At 33.5% G+C, this 14,384-nt stretch overlaps 1 long non-coding RNA gene across 2 annotated transcripts in view; it reads left to right on the top strand.

Moving 5' to 3' along the window:
• Positions 1-3,957: 3,957 nt before the first annotated feature.
• Positions 3,958-14,384, top strand: part of LOC118682462 (uncharacterized) — a 152,375-nt gene continuing 141,948 nt past the window's right edge. Inside the window, exons 1-2 of one of the 2 annotated variants that reach the window (XR_011396470.1) lie at positions 3,958-4,772; positions 4,826-4,990. This is a non-coding gene — a long non-coding RNA (uncharacterized lncRNA). The remainder of the gene's footprint in view (positions 4,773-4,825; positions 4,991-14,384) is intronic. The other variant, XR_011396469.1, reaches the window with a different exon arrangement.

Below are 14,384 nucleotides of genomic sequence, written 5' to 3'. Positions count from 1 at the left end.
GTAAATCTGGTACAGCTGTATCTCCAAAATTATTACTGATATCAACTTGAGAATTTGGGACAATATTCTAGAGATGTTATAGAATTACAAAAAAACAATAAAATACAAATTTTTGAAGCCGCGAACCCTATGTAACACATGTAGGAAAAGACTCGAAAAATTATATACATAATTTATACTCTTGCAACATGTCGCTACAGAGTGTAATAGTTTTGTTCTCCTAACGGAGACGAGTTGAAGTTCGAGTGACTGTCTGTCTGCCCGTCCGGGCAAGCGATAATTTGAGTAAAAATTGAGATATCGTGAGGACGAGTTCATAGCGTAACGGGCCAAAACGGGACTACAAAACGCCATTAATCGAAAACCTATAAATTGTCATAACTAAGCCTGAAATTAAGGTACAAAAGCGTAATTTGGTACAACGAATCGCAATACTGAGGGGCATCTGTGGTTTGGTTTTTTAAAATGGGCTTGGCCCACCCCTTAATAGGTTTGATGTATGTATCTCCCAAACCATTCAAGCTATGTCACCCAAATTTGCACAGGACGTATCATTTCGACACCTCTTGTGATGGCATGAAAGTAGATGAAATCGGATGATAATCACGCCCACTCCCCATATAACGTTAAAACCTACTACTAAAACTGCGATAAATTAATTAGGAAATGCATCAGACACATTAAACTTGACATCCGAGATGACACCAAAGGGCTTTTTAGGAGCAGGTGTTAAAATTAGATGACGGGTGTGGCACCGACCACATTTAAGTGAAATTCCATATCTCCGAGCCTACTCCACCAATTTGAACCATATTTGGTACATATGATTATTTTGACATTCTCATGTAAACGAAATGGGCGAAATCGGACCGTAACCACGCCTACTTCCCATATAACACAACTTTAAATTCCATCTGATTTTTTCACTTTCCAATATGCAAATCAAGAACTAATTAATATCGGATCAATACTTGCCTTAGCCCCCTCATTTACCTAATGTAACGATTTTCGAACTTCCGTTTGACTTTATGCCTCGTATGTATATCGGCCAATGTGTTAGTTATTTTAATGAAATTGAGAAAGCGTGCTTTTCTAATGACAGTGTATCTTTGTGGGTGAAAACTTGCCGTATATATAAGTATTTAATATAAGGGTTTTCAAACATCAATATTACTTTACATCATATAACTCGGTCAATATGTGAGATATCTTAATTAAAGTGAGCATAATGTAGTAAAGCGATGAAAATTAACGAAATCGGTTGAGAACTACAATAATCATTTACGTTCTTTTGCTAGATTTTATCCCATACTGCCAATATATAAAATTTCGTGCCTATTAGTTTATATCGCTTTTAAAATGTATTCATTAGCATTATGCAATTCTGTAGTAAAAATTATAGCTATTGTACCTTAGAACAGCACTAATATGATTATGCTAGTTAGATTGTTTTAACATATATAAATATATCGAATCTTGAAACAAAATGTAGTAACGAAACTTAATGAGTCAATAAGTTATATTTTTATAGGGTTAAAACTTAGATGTGCTATCCAACTAGTTTAAATATTACATGAATTTTAAACACATGCTTATGATTTTAAATATAATTTGTTTTTATATGTATATGAATTTTAACACAAAAATATTAAAATTATCTGTGTCCGTCCCCTGGTTCTAAGCAACCTCCCCACCAATTTTCAGCCAAATCGGCTCAACCGTTCTTGGTTTGTAAATAGTGTAACCAACATGACTTTCTTTAATATACATACATGTATCTATACCTATAGACGACGATGGTGATCTTCTGATCTTCTGTGCAAATTTTCACGGCTTTCCGTGCTTTAGTTCGGAAGTTCTGCGGGTACATAACGTTTCATTTCTACATATAAGAAAGATATACATATATATTTTACATTAAAAACCTTAAATAACGACCAACGGGGATTTGTCTGTACTCGGTTTAACAAACAAAAACATGAAAAAAACAAATGTATAAAGGAGTTGAAAAAAGAAAATGCTGGTAAAACAAAATACAAAAGAAGATAAAAACAATAAAAAGAAACAGTTAATATATTAATGTTTCTTTATATTTTGTATTTGTTTCATTTTCAACCAAGCAAAGGTAATTTAGATGAAGAGAGTTATCTTCCTATTTCGTTGTTCGTAAGGAAGATGAGGGTTATTCAATAATGAATGAAGGTAAATTCCTGAATGCAGGTTTTCCTAATGTAAAGAACGTTATATTATTGTATATGCTTAGACCTTTTCAAATAAATATTTATATTCAACATTTTCGGCGTCGATTCTCGGTCAGTGATTTGAACAAAATTTCAAACAGAATTCCGATAGGGTTGATGATCAAGTGCAAGGGAATGACGAAATTGAAAGTATAAAAACAAAAATCCAACATGAAGCTGCAGAAAAAGTTCGAAGAATATATCTAGTGAGCAAAGAAGAACAATAACGATTTATAAAACTTATTGTACTGACTGAACTTCAGGAAGAAGTCATCAAATATAATCGACGATAAAAATTTTTTTTTAAATATCTTACTGTATACAAACATTTTGATCTCAAGAATTTAATTTCAGCGCATTACATGCTTTAAGGTAACATGCATATGAGTCTGAAATGTTCGTTTTTTTAACAAATAATTCAATTAAACGACAATTTTACTAATTTTTATTGAAAAAACACCTGGCTGGATGAATACTTTAGTTAACGAAAAAATCGATATAACGAGCTGGCCTGACAATTAATATGTTCGTTAATTCGGAATACTGCTGTATTATATTGGTATATGTACATATATGTATGTATGTATGTGAGAAACGCACCAGTTTTGTCGTGTGACCTCGAATAGCAAAAAGTGCAACAACTGCAAATCGTGCTTAGCATACAGTATAAATATCTGTGCACACATGCATACATACATATATGCATAAATTTGAAAGTAAAAACATTTTGCATAGCCAACGCACAAACAACAAAACAGTGCTTGACTAATTACAAGTAGGCGCGGCGAAAAAGCGCAAAGAAGCAACGTATGACAGCGCATCCCTTAACGAATGGGCGGCCGAACAGTGATGAGAATCACTTGCTGGGCTCAGTTAAAGGGTAGTATGGCCAAACGACAGCAACAACAGCTATAGCGACGGTGGCAAACCACAAACCAGACCAGATATATACATGTACATATCACACGGCCCGGAAAGAGAAGTCAAATTATACGCGTCGTAAAAATGCGTACCAAATTTAGAAAATAAAGATCGATGGTTTATGCCTTAACTCGACTTACCAACAATTTTCATAAAATTGCAAAATTTCACTTAATAAAACTATAATACATTATGATATAGTCTGGTAATATCAAATGTGAAGTCTAATTTTGGATAACATCCCAACAAGTGATGACTACTGAAACTCCAATACATTGAAGGAATCAATGCGGAAACTAACACATACACACCGTGCAACTCAAAGCCCAATGCGTGCGAAAGGGATGAACAATCACACGTACACAAGAGTTTCGGTTAGAATTGTCAATTAGGTCAGATAGAAACTTAGGGCCACAGAAATTATAACAGAAGTCACTGATAGTACTGTTGGCTAAGTAACCGGTGACTTAACCGATAGGTAGCTTCAGGGATGGTAGCCTCAAAATCATATTTTCATTCTTGTCTTGGCTGCGCGCATGGTGTTCCAAATTCGCAAAGCCAGACAATTTTTAAAATAACATACAAATTATAAAAAATTTTATACTTTAATTAGGTGTTGGATGTGTTAAAAGGAATGTTGCGGAAAAATTTACAATTAGGCAATAATTTCTAATGTTTTGAAATGGCGGCTGCACTTAACCTCAAATATTCATATTTACATGCAGTCTCAATTCAGGAATTTTAGACGCCTCGGTGGCCCGGTATTTTAATAAGAATCGCGAATAAAATTTTTAAAGAAACCTTCATTTTATTGAGTGATCCTGATGTTGGAGAATAAAATTGTGATATTCTGTTGTGATCGCGTTTCACAATATATATATACTTACATACTCATACATATACCCGAGTCGGAGAAAATGTTTAGCAAATCTGGATCGCTAATATCTGATAGGAGAACAGCACTAAAGGCTAAAAACGTTAACAAATTACAATTTTTAAACAAAAACAAGTGGATTATTGAGGAATAAAGTACTCTACCGAAACATATTTTAAGTATACATTTTTTGATCCCATATTACATTAGTACACTCTGCTACGGGATAGGCAATCATCGCTATAAACTTGCTTCAACAATGGAAACGTTTCGGTAAAAGTTTTACTAATTTTAAAACAAAATTTAATGTTGGCTCTTTGTTCGAAGCTCATTTTCGCACCGATGACAAAAACATACTGACACTTCAAACTCAATAACTTCCCTTCCAATAGATGAAATGTCATGAAATTTTTACTGGAAGTCGATAAAGGATAGCAGATTCTAACGCACTAGTCGACATATAGAAGGCGCCGCTAGAGTTTACTTTGTTACTTTTTTACTGTTTACTTTGGAACGCACCTGGTAAATTTATAAAAAAATTATCTTCTTATAACCTGTCAACTCTCAAAGCAGTTTACATAGTAACATGAAAAATTGTATACATATCTAACTTTATAAAGTTTTTTTGTGTTTTCCGTTTTCCGCTGTTCATGTTTTGTTTTATAAATAAATCCAAACATTATTTTATAAAAATGAAGTGTATAAAGCTAAGGCCTTTTAAATTAAATCAGCGAAAAGTAAGTAGATTTTAAGGAGAATAATTATCTATACTGTAAAAAGATCATTTTAGCTCATTTTTGTAGAGCGAGATTGTAGGCATAAGCTGTTGCTGTTGTTATTGTAGCCGAAAACATTCCTGAAGTAATTTCAAGGATTGGTGCCGAGTTGACAGTCCTTGGCTTATAAAAAGGACGTCAATTAAAATCCTTAGAGGAAAATTAGTGTCAGCGAAAAGGTAACGAAGGTCTCCTTATTTAACAGATTTCTTATGTCATATCAAAAAAAATAATTTGACGTTATATGGGATATCCTGGCTGGGGCTTATAAAAGGGGTATAAATATTTAAAGATATTCAATCAGAGAGCCTGAATTTTAGCTTTGAATTTTTGACGGAAAATATTAGCAGCAAATTGTTAAAAAAAAAATTTTAAAAATGATACAAAAAGTCGTAAGAAGATTATAAGATAATGCTACTGTGAAGATACAGTCAAAATTGTAAGTGGATACCCGCGATAGTCTCCGAATACCATCGCGAAATTCGAATATCATATTAATAATATTTTTTACTATATTAACGATTTAGGGTCTTAAGGTGTTCTTTAAGAAAAAAAAAATTTAAATTTTTGAAGAATCATGCACTGTCCTAATCTTTTCTTCAATTTGGGTTATTTTTACATTTATATATATTCTTTTACATATGTATATGGTTTATTTCAAATTATTAGTTAAACAAAATGTATTATATTTTAATATTTTTCATTGCTAGCGCATTTAATGAAGTGAAATTTCATTAGTAAGGATTTGAGAAGGTCTATTTTAGTTTGGATTATAATTTTGTTTTATAAAAAACTCGGACAGACTTTCAGAATTCATAGGTCATGTACTCATACAAAACGTGTTGGCTCCCTACTAGTTGCAGACCACTACCACCCTTTAATAGAGAGTTAGGCCGCATTCAACCGTAAGAATTACAACGAAGAAGCCAGCGATTGCCAATATGATAAAGAAGAAAAAATTTTAATGACAATGACAATTCATGAAAGGGAAACCAAATAGAATCAGCTGGAGTAGATAGGAAATTGTAACAAAGAATTTCTACGTAGACATCTCAATGCACATAAAGCTGTACAACAGTGTACTTATTCGCTTGGAATCTGCTTTGAGTATATTCTTTTGTAAATCAAAAGAACCAATGAATAGTAAACGAATCTAAAACACTATTCAAATATGCGCGCTCAATAAAAAAACGCACACATAAACGAAATACAATGACGACTAACAACGACGCACAGACAACTGCAGTGGCCAAAAAATGCGATTCTGCGAAAAAACGCCACAATTAGCAGAGCTAAAAAACAAACAAATGCCTTTAAATATTTGTGGATATGCATTTGTGTATATATGTAAACGCACACCTTCTTGTATTGCCGAGTAAACATAAATAAGTATGTATGGTATGTACATATTCACATAAATGCATACAAAAAGCACAACGAATGCTCGGGACGACAGGTTGAGTACAGATTTGAGTCGATCTTTATTTATCATATTTATTTAAATACAAAGGCTACAGTGGCTTTTAGCCGCTGAGATGAATTTTCTGAAGTGATTGAAAACATCTCATGAAACACCATGATCTATACATATTAACGTATATGTACAAGTATAACGCCTTCCTCACACCGCTTTGGGATCAAAATTTTGACTTCGATGTCACCATATCACAACTCCACTAGGTGTTTAGAGCATCAATATGTTATTTCTTATTATATGCTTTGATTGTTTTTCGATTTTCCCATTTCATCCAAGCGATGACTAGGCCTTGTGGCCCTTTCTAACTTTCCTGTCTATTCTACTTTTTTTTCATTTGATTGCGATAATAATTATCAAACTTCGTGCTTCCGTACTCGGTTCAACTTTGCAAAAGCTAATTTTAAAAAGTTAAATACAGAACTTTCTACAATATCATGGCCTAATTATAATGGTGATATTGAATTGAGTGTCTCTCATTTTAATAACATTATTACGAAATTATTTGAAAAGTATGTTCCAATAGTAATTGTTAATAAAAGTAAAAGTAGAAGTCCGTTGTCCTCAGTTTTGTTAAACGTTGGTCTAAAGAATTTAGAGATCCGTATATTACTAAAACACTTTATACAACTTTGGTTAGACCTATATTGGAATATGGCTCTGTTGTATGGAACCCTAACTACCAAATCCATTCTGACAAGTTAGAGTCTGTTCAAAAACAATTTTTACTTTTCGCCTTAGGGAATTTTCCATTTGATTCTAGGGTAAGTATACCTCCATACACAGTCGCTTAAAACTTATAAATCTACCTACATACACTTTCTAGTCGTAGGGAAATGCTTGGCATAATATTTTTAGTGAAAACCTTGAATGGAACAGTTCTTTTTTCCTGTCTGAAATTAAATTTAATAACACAGTTCGCTTTTCGAGATAGACTAGATCTTCACTGTTAAAATCCTGTAAATCAAATTTCGAACTAAACGAGTATATATCATTCCGCCGTATATATCATGATTTTAATTCTCATTCCAGCACATTTGACTTATCTGACTCGCTTTTCAAAATTAAAAAGACTTTATTGTTTTCTCTTAATAAATAAAAATCTAACAATTTATTATATCGTAACTATAAATCTTAGCTGTTGAAATTTTTGTTTCTGAAGCTGAGCAGTTTTAGATCTCAAGACTTAAAAAACTCTCTTGCCTTTTCTGATTCGGCTAATTCCGCACGTATACGGATTGCGCCTCTCGCGTCGGTTGGGCGGGAGGAGGGTGATCGATGGGTTATTGTTATTATTATGTACATACGTATTTTGTTATTATCTGTACTAAAAGTTTTGTTCGAACGACAGCCGCTTAGAGTTATCGGCATTAAAGAAAAAAAACACGGATTTCAACAACTGTATATACAGCTATTGACAATAGACATTTTCATTCCTACAACTTTGAGAACTTTCTATGGCACTCGTAGTTTTGCTTGAAATGCAACGAACAACTTTTCTCTTGCCGACCTCAGATCATACGTAAATTAATTTTTCTTTCATTTTTGTTATTTTATGTTTCGTTTCCAATGGGTTTCAACCTATTATAAATTTCTTTCACTTTTTGTCATTTTCAAAGCCTTCCGAACTGGTCTACAATAATAACAAAGCTCTCAAAAACTATATTGCATTCTACAGAGCCCGAAAGAACGAATAAGTAAAACACGCTACGACGTGGCACAACCGAACACCGAATTATAAACTACTGACGAGAGTCGTTTTTGTCTCACGAACGAAGAGATCACAACCCACCGCATAAGAAGTGGGCAGTAGCGGATTTTAGGCTGAAGCTAACCAACTTCTGCCGCTTCAAAATTATGATACTTTAGTATTTAATCAAGTAAATTACATTTTCTCTCAATAAAATTCCAAATTCCAAGCTCCAACGGACTCGTTACATCAACTTTACAAGTATGTTAGTATCATTAAGAACAAAGGCACCGTATCAAATCCTTCATTATTTTCATATCAAAGATTTACCTCTGATTCTGAGGCATATCTTCAACTGTTAGGGCTATAGATAATTGCTCCTCCGCCTCTCCGTTAAATTCCTAAATATGGTGCTTTTTTTTATTACATATTTTTTACATATTTGGCTCATGAAGTTTATTGTTTTTTTTGCGGATAAATTGCCGTGATAAATTTAAATTATCTATTAAAACTAAACTTTTTTTTTGTTATTAAATTGTATTGGTAAATATTTGAATTTCTGTCAAATTTTCAAAACTCGTATTTGGTGTGGTATTTGATAATTTTTACTTGTGCCGAATTTAGGCCAAACAAGTATGGAAGGTGTTACCGAACATTTCACACTCTTGCAACTTGCAAGAATCTAAGCCGGGGAAATACTTTCTGGTATTGTCAAAACTTATTAGAAAATGAAATTAGCGAAAGAATTCAACATTTATTATTCGACGAAATCAAATTTGGTATATGGATCCATGTATCCGAATACAGATTACATCGCCTCAATAGCACCTAGCAGTATACTGGAATTTATCAATTTACTGGGTCTACCATAGGTCGCGCTGCAATAGGAAATATAGACCCAATTCAACACATTTTTGACATACTGACATACTATTATTAAGGATTCTCTCCGAATTTCAAAAATATATCTCACGAATCATCTTCAGCCATATGCTCCACGTTTCCGGTATCTTGAATAGTTATATTCCGATTTTAAAAAATTTTTAGACCTGAGATGGCATACCTTAAAGTTACAATTCGTGCAAAGTTCTATCTCTATATATTTATTTGATTTTGAATTGACTGAATTGAATTGAATGGACTGATTACGCCCACTTTCACACTGTAGCATGGGAATGACAGAATAGTTGTGTATTGTTGTGGCTTAGTTATGCCAATTAAAAGTTTTCGATTAATATCGTTTTGTGGGCGTAGCAGTGGTTCCATTACATATATCTACGAACATGTCTTTTCGATTCGAACAAGAAACACGTGTACTAATTTTCGTGACTATATCTAAATTTTTACTCAAGTTATATATATAAAACTATATGTATCTCGATTAGTGTTAAGTGATACAAATAACTGTTATGTGAATTAAATTATATAATATTATATTCTGTAGCAATATGGTGCAAGAGTATAAAAATGTGGGAAGTGTAGTTGAGAGTGCTAAAATTATTTAAATGCGAATAAATTTTCTAAAAAAATATTTTTTTTTCAAAACATTAACTAAAAAAGTAAACGTATTTTTAATTTGATTTTGTGATACAGATTTTTTATTACTGGGGTACACATAAATTAACACAAAAGACCCAGATTTAATAATAAGTTATATCAACTTTTCTCCATAAGTTCATCCTCACTTATCTATAGGCAAATTAATGGTTAAATATTATATAATACGTGGGTTATAGAAATGTCTACAATTCTGCAATTTATTATATTTACCTATCCAACGTGCTAAAATACGCACTTGTGGCTTTGCTATTTATTAACTAATTTTGTTTTTTCTCTTCTCGAAGTGAAATTCACTTCTATATATGCCATACTGTATATTTTTTAAAATAACATATTCTTTAAGTTGCAAATAAAAATTTTAGGTACACTAGGGAGATTTTAGGTACACTAGGGAGGGAAGAAAAATCCGTCTTTTGTCAAACGAAGATTTTACAGAATTTTTTCGTACGTCACTTATTACAGACCTAGCTTAAGGAGTCTTTCTTCCACTCAGGAAACAGCATTTCAACCGATAACAATGACAATGGAAGATAGGAAGGAAGAAAGAAGTCAACGTACAACCATACTTGCCAACAAGAGCTTTTTAGACCGATAAAGTTATCCCTCTATAAAAAGCACACTTGACATGGCTTTATCGATGGATCCTCTTAAATTATTATTAATACACGAATCCCTATGCATTGCTTATTATAAATTTTTAGGTATATATTGTTGCTTATCCGAAAAATTAAATCCTTATTATTTCTAAATATGTATGTATTCTCTTCTTATTTTTTTTTTTGGGTACAGCAAGCAACTGTCCCAAACTCTTTTTTACTGTTAAGTATCTAAACGCACCAATTAGTATTGTATTTATAAAACTTCGTAGGTGTGGACCTGATTTCCTTTCCATCACGTTGCCTAAATTTAACTATTACTTTAAAATTCAAAGAATTAGCCTCGCAGAGGTATTCTCAGTCAGTCCAATCTGCGAAGAACGTAATTCGTATCTTTCTTTCTGGGGTTTGCTGTCGATGAGACAAATTAAACACATTCGCCACAGATTTCGCCCGAAAGGTACTCTACATTGTATGGAAACAAAAGTGTGGCATCGGAGACTCCATTTAAACAGTACACAGCGTCAAAGCAAAATGAAATCTCCACCTCAATCAGCGAACAAAAGAGAAGCAAACATGCAGTCGGACGGCACCATGCGCATACCGACGGCCAGCAACGATGAAAAAGGCAAATAGAGTCGGACGGTTTGTCCGACAGGCGGTGAGTTAGTCAGCCCACCAGTAATTCAAACAGCCTCTCCAGGTCCAATCGAGACGAGAAAGAGCGCACAACGCTAATGAATGTGTAAACGAAAAAGCGCAGCAGCGGCAACATTCATGCGCTGGAGCAGGAGGCGGTTGTAAAACAGAGCCAGGCGCTAGAAAATCATTATCAGCGACGGATGAACGAGCGAATGCGAATGGTAGCAATTGAAGTTGAAAATCAAATTGATATACACATAAGTCATAAAATGTGCGACGCAAACAAAAAAATGCAAGTAATATTAAAAAAGAGAAAAATAAAATCTTAAAAGCAGTGGCAATAATAAACTATGTGGAATGTGGAAACTCACACATACCCCGCATACAATGCATACGTCTCTATATAAATACAAATATATATGTATGGATTAATGTGTACGTAGGAACACTAACCGGCCAAGTGGTGGTAATGTACTAAAATGGCTGCGGTGTAAACGGAAGATTGCAAGTAATGAATATGAAACGTTGAGCCGCGTAAAGGCACCTCACCAGTGAGGATGGCTACTATAGTATTATTTGCAAACATACACACACGTATAAGAACTACATACATATGTACATATTGTATAACCATAGAAATATGCATACAAAAGTATATACATACATACGCGTTGACAAAAGATAAGTAAAATGGCTTAATCCAAAACACATGGAACCACAAGCACTTACGCCTACAACGTCCGCCAAGTAGAAAATATCCATTACTTTATTTCAAGTAATGTTAAACACTGATAATTTGCACTTACCATTTGTTGAGTTTTGACACATTATTTATATTTTATGATTCATTTGTCACAAAACTAGCTCATAATTGTTTTGTTTTTTCGAATAGAAGTTTCAGTAAGTGAGGTATGAGCAGCTTTGGCACTTAAAGGCTAGATCCTGTTTATGATATTTTACTACCTTCCCTCTTTTAGAGCTCCAAAAATAACACGTACTGGACTTCACTTATGGTGATTATTTTCAATCAGCCGCTGGGTCTACCATTGCATTTTTTACTTACTGCATTTTTTTAGACTAAATCTAGCTTGATATTTTACTGCACTCCTTTGATCTTCGAAATTCAATGAGTGCATATATTTAGCCAGCTACGTACGGGTTTTTGTTGACCTAACATATAATTCTTAGAGTTTTTAAGGTAAAGCTACTTGGAGATTGACTACTGGGTTGTCTTTACGATTGACCTAGAGAGTGCTCAGTTTAATTTGGGTGTTATCAATTGCAAGTGAAGTTTCACTTAAAAAATAAAAGTTTAGCTAGGTACATATACAGACATGCATACAAAACTTGTAACTAGCCAACTGCGCGAGTTATCCGCGCTGCACTTTATTTTTTGACATCTTCCCACCAGTGCGGGTCGCCGCTCAACATGTGACTTTTTTCTAATACATAGTACATTTTTAAATTTGAGATATCTCTCGAATGCATTGTTTGAATCGAATAATTCAAAAATTTATATAAAGGTATTGAATTAGTCTTGAATATAAGTTAATTTATTTTAATACGGATTAATATCAAGGTAAGAATAGAGAGCTTTTACACAGGCGGCATTTTAGTTATTATTTTTTAGTTAAAATAACATTTACCATATTGTGACATAACTATAAAAGCTTGATATATGCTATCGCGACATTTTTTATGGATAATTATATATTCTGCAAAGTACATAGTAGTACATATTACTTTCAGAAGGTATGTTTGCCCATATTTTTTGAATAGCAGCCTGAACCTTATTATCATAATGTCATAAACTGTGCGCTCTCGTAACTTCGTCTCCATATAAACCAACAGGTGTTCAATGGGATTGGGGTCTGGAATCTGGGGAGGATGTGGCAGCACTTTTTTTCACATTATACAAGACTTAACCTCGAAAGCAGAATGCTTCGGATCGTTAAACTGAATAAAGCAATAGCCACCATTTTAATTAGGTTTAGTTACTGACGGAGCCTAATTATTTTTTGTTATTACCCAGTAAAAACAAGGTTACCGACGCCATTAGCTCCCATTGCACCCATTTGCTACTATTGCACCCCACACCATAATGCAGCCTCCACCATGCTTGACATTTATCTTTAAGCGGTTAAACTTCTTTACGCCATTCAAATCGACGACCATCGGGTCCAATATAAATAAAATTTGGACTCGCCTGAAAAAATTATCGAATCCCAAAATGGTGGATATACTAAATATTTGAAATATAGTAAACGTTTCGCAACATTTATTTTCAATAAGTGTGGCTTGTTTTGTAGTGTATACTCACTTAAATCGGGTGGATGCAAGAAGCTCGGAACACTTTGATGGTGTAGTTTTTCAATGCCAAAAATTCCTTGGCGTTAGCGACAGCGCATATTTTAGGGTGTTCCTTGATACTCCGAGCCACTTCACTTTAATCCTGGAGCGTGCAAATTTTTTTGGGCGATCCACTACTACTATCAAGTTTTCGAACTCCTCCAGTCTTTTTGAGTTTAGCAATACTGTACTGAACAATAGTATAATGCCTATTTTGCGAATACTTCTGTTCTCTTGCCAATATTTGACTACCAGAGCCCGTAAATTTTTAGGAGTTTGTTCATTCACCATATTTTCTTCAAAAACAAAACCGCACAAGAGAAATTCGCTTGCCAATAGTATTGTACTTTTTGACATACGCAAATAATACTCGACAAAAGTAACAATACCTACTTGATAACTGCATTTAAAGCGTTGCCAACGTAAGTGTAGAATTTTTTTTTTGGCCGCTCAAAAGTGAGATATAATATTATAACTTTTTTGAGTATATCAATTTCATCACGGCACGTCTATTGTAACTCTTGCTTGGTTTGGTGATTGACATAGGGAAGCGTTTTATGGACGAAAGACCCGAAATGAATTGTACATACATACCTCAATATTCGCCGTGGCATGCCGAAAGTGAAGAAACCGATTTTTTTGTTGATTTTACGGTTTTAAAATAATACACTTTTCGATGAGTTTCGTTAAATTATTTTTATGTATTTCCGTTTTAAAAATCCAAAGTGAAGTGCTGCTCATAAATACGGAATGCCTATGGGAGCATACATTTTTTGGAGCAATGGCGTTTGCTTCAATATTCAAACTCTTTCATAACATATTACATATGTGTATAGCAGACATTGAGAAGAAAATAATAAAGCGTTAAGACATGACATAAATGAAAGAAAAATAAAAAGCAAACTAAAATTGCCATTTAGATACCCTATTTCAAACGATGGCAGTAAGGTCATACATACATACCTACATATGTACATATGCACCTAAATATTTACATACACTGCATTATCCATTTACACAATTTTATGCACCCACTATTTATTTATTTATACATACATACAATACATATGTATATGGAAGTGTGTATGCCTTCATTTCAATATTTATTACGACAACAAACACTTCAACGCTTATCTGCCCAAGTTCAACTCTTCAACAACGTCCAGTGGCGGCGAATGTAATTTAAAAGCAATAAAATTCATGCTATCCATGCATTAGCATTTAACAACTGCGCTTTCGTTTTTATTGTTGCTATTACTTAC

The sequence above is a fragment of the Bactrocera oleae genome, chromosome 5, assembly GCF_042242935.1.
Source record: "Bactrocera oleae isolate idBacOlea1 chromosome 5, idBacOlea1, whole genome shotgun sequence".
Classification (NCBI taxonomy): Eukaryota; Metazoa; Arthropoda; class Insecta; order Diptera; family Tephritidae; genus Bactrocera; species Bactrocera oleae.
This window is presented reverse-complemented; position numbering and strand designations above follow the sequence as displayed.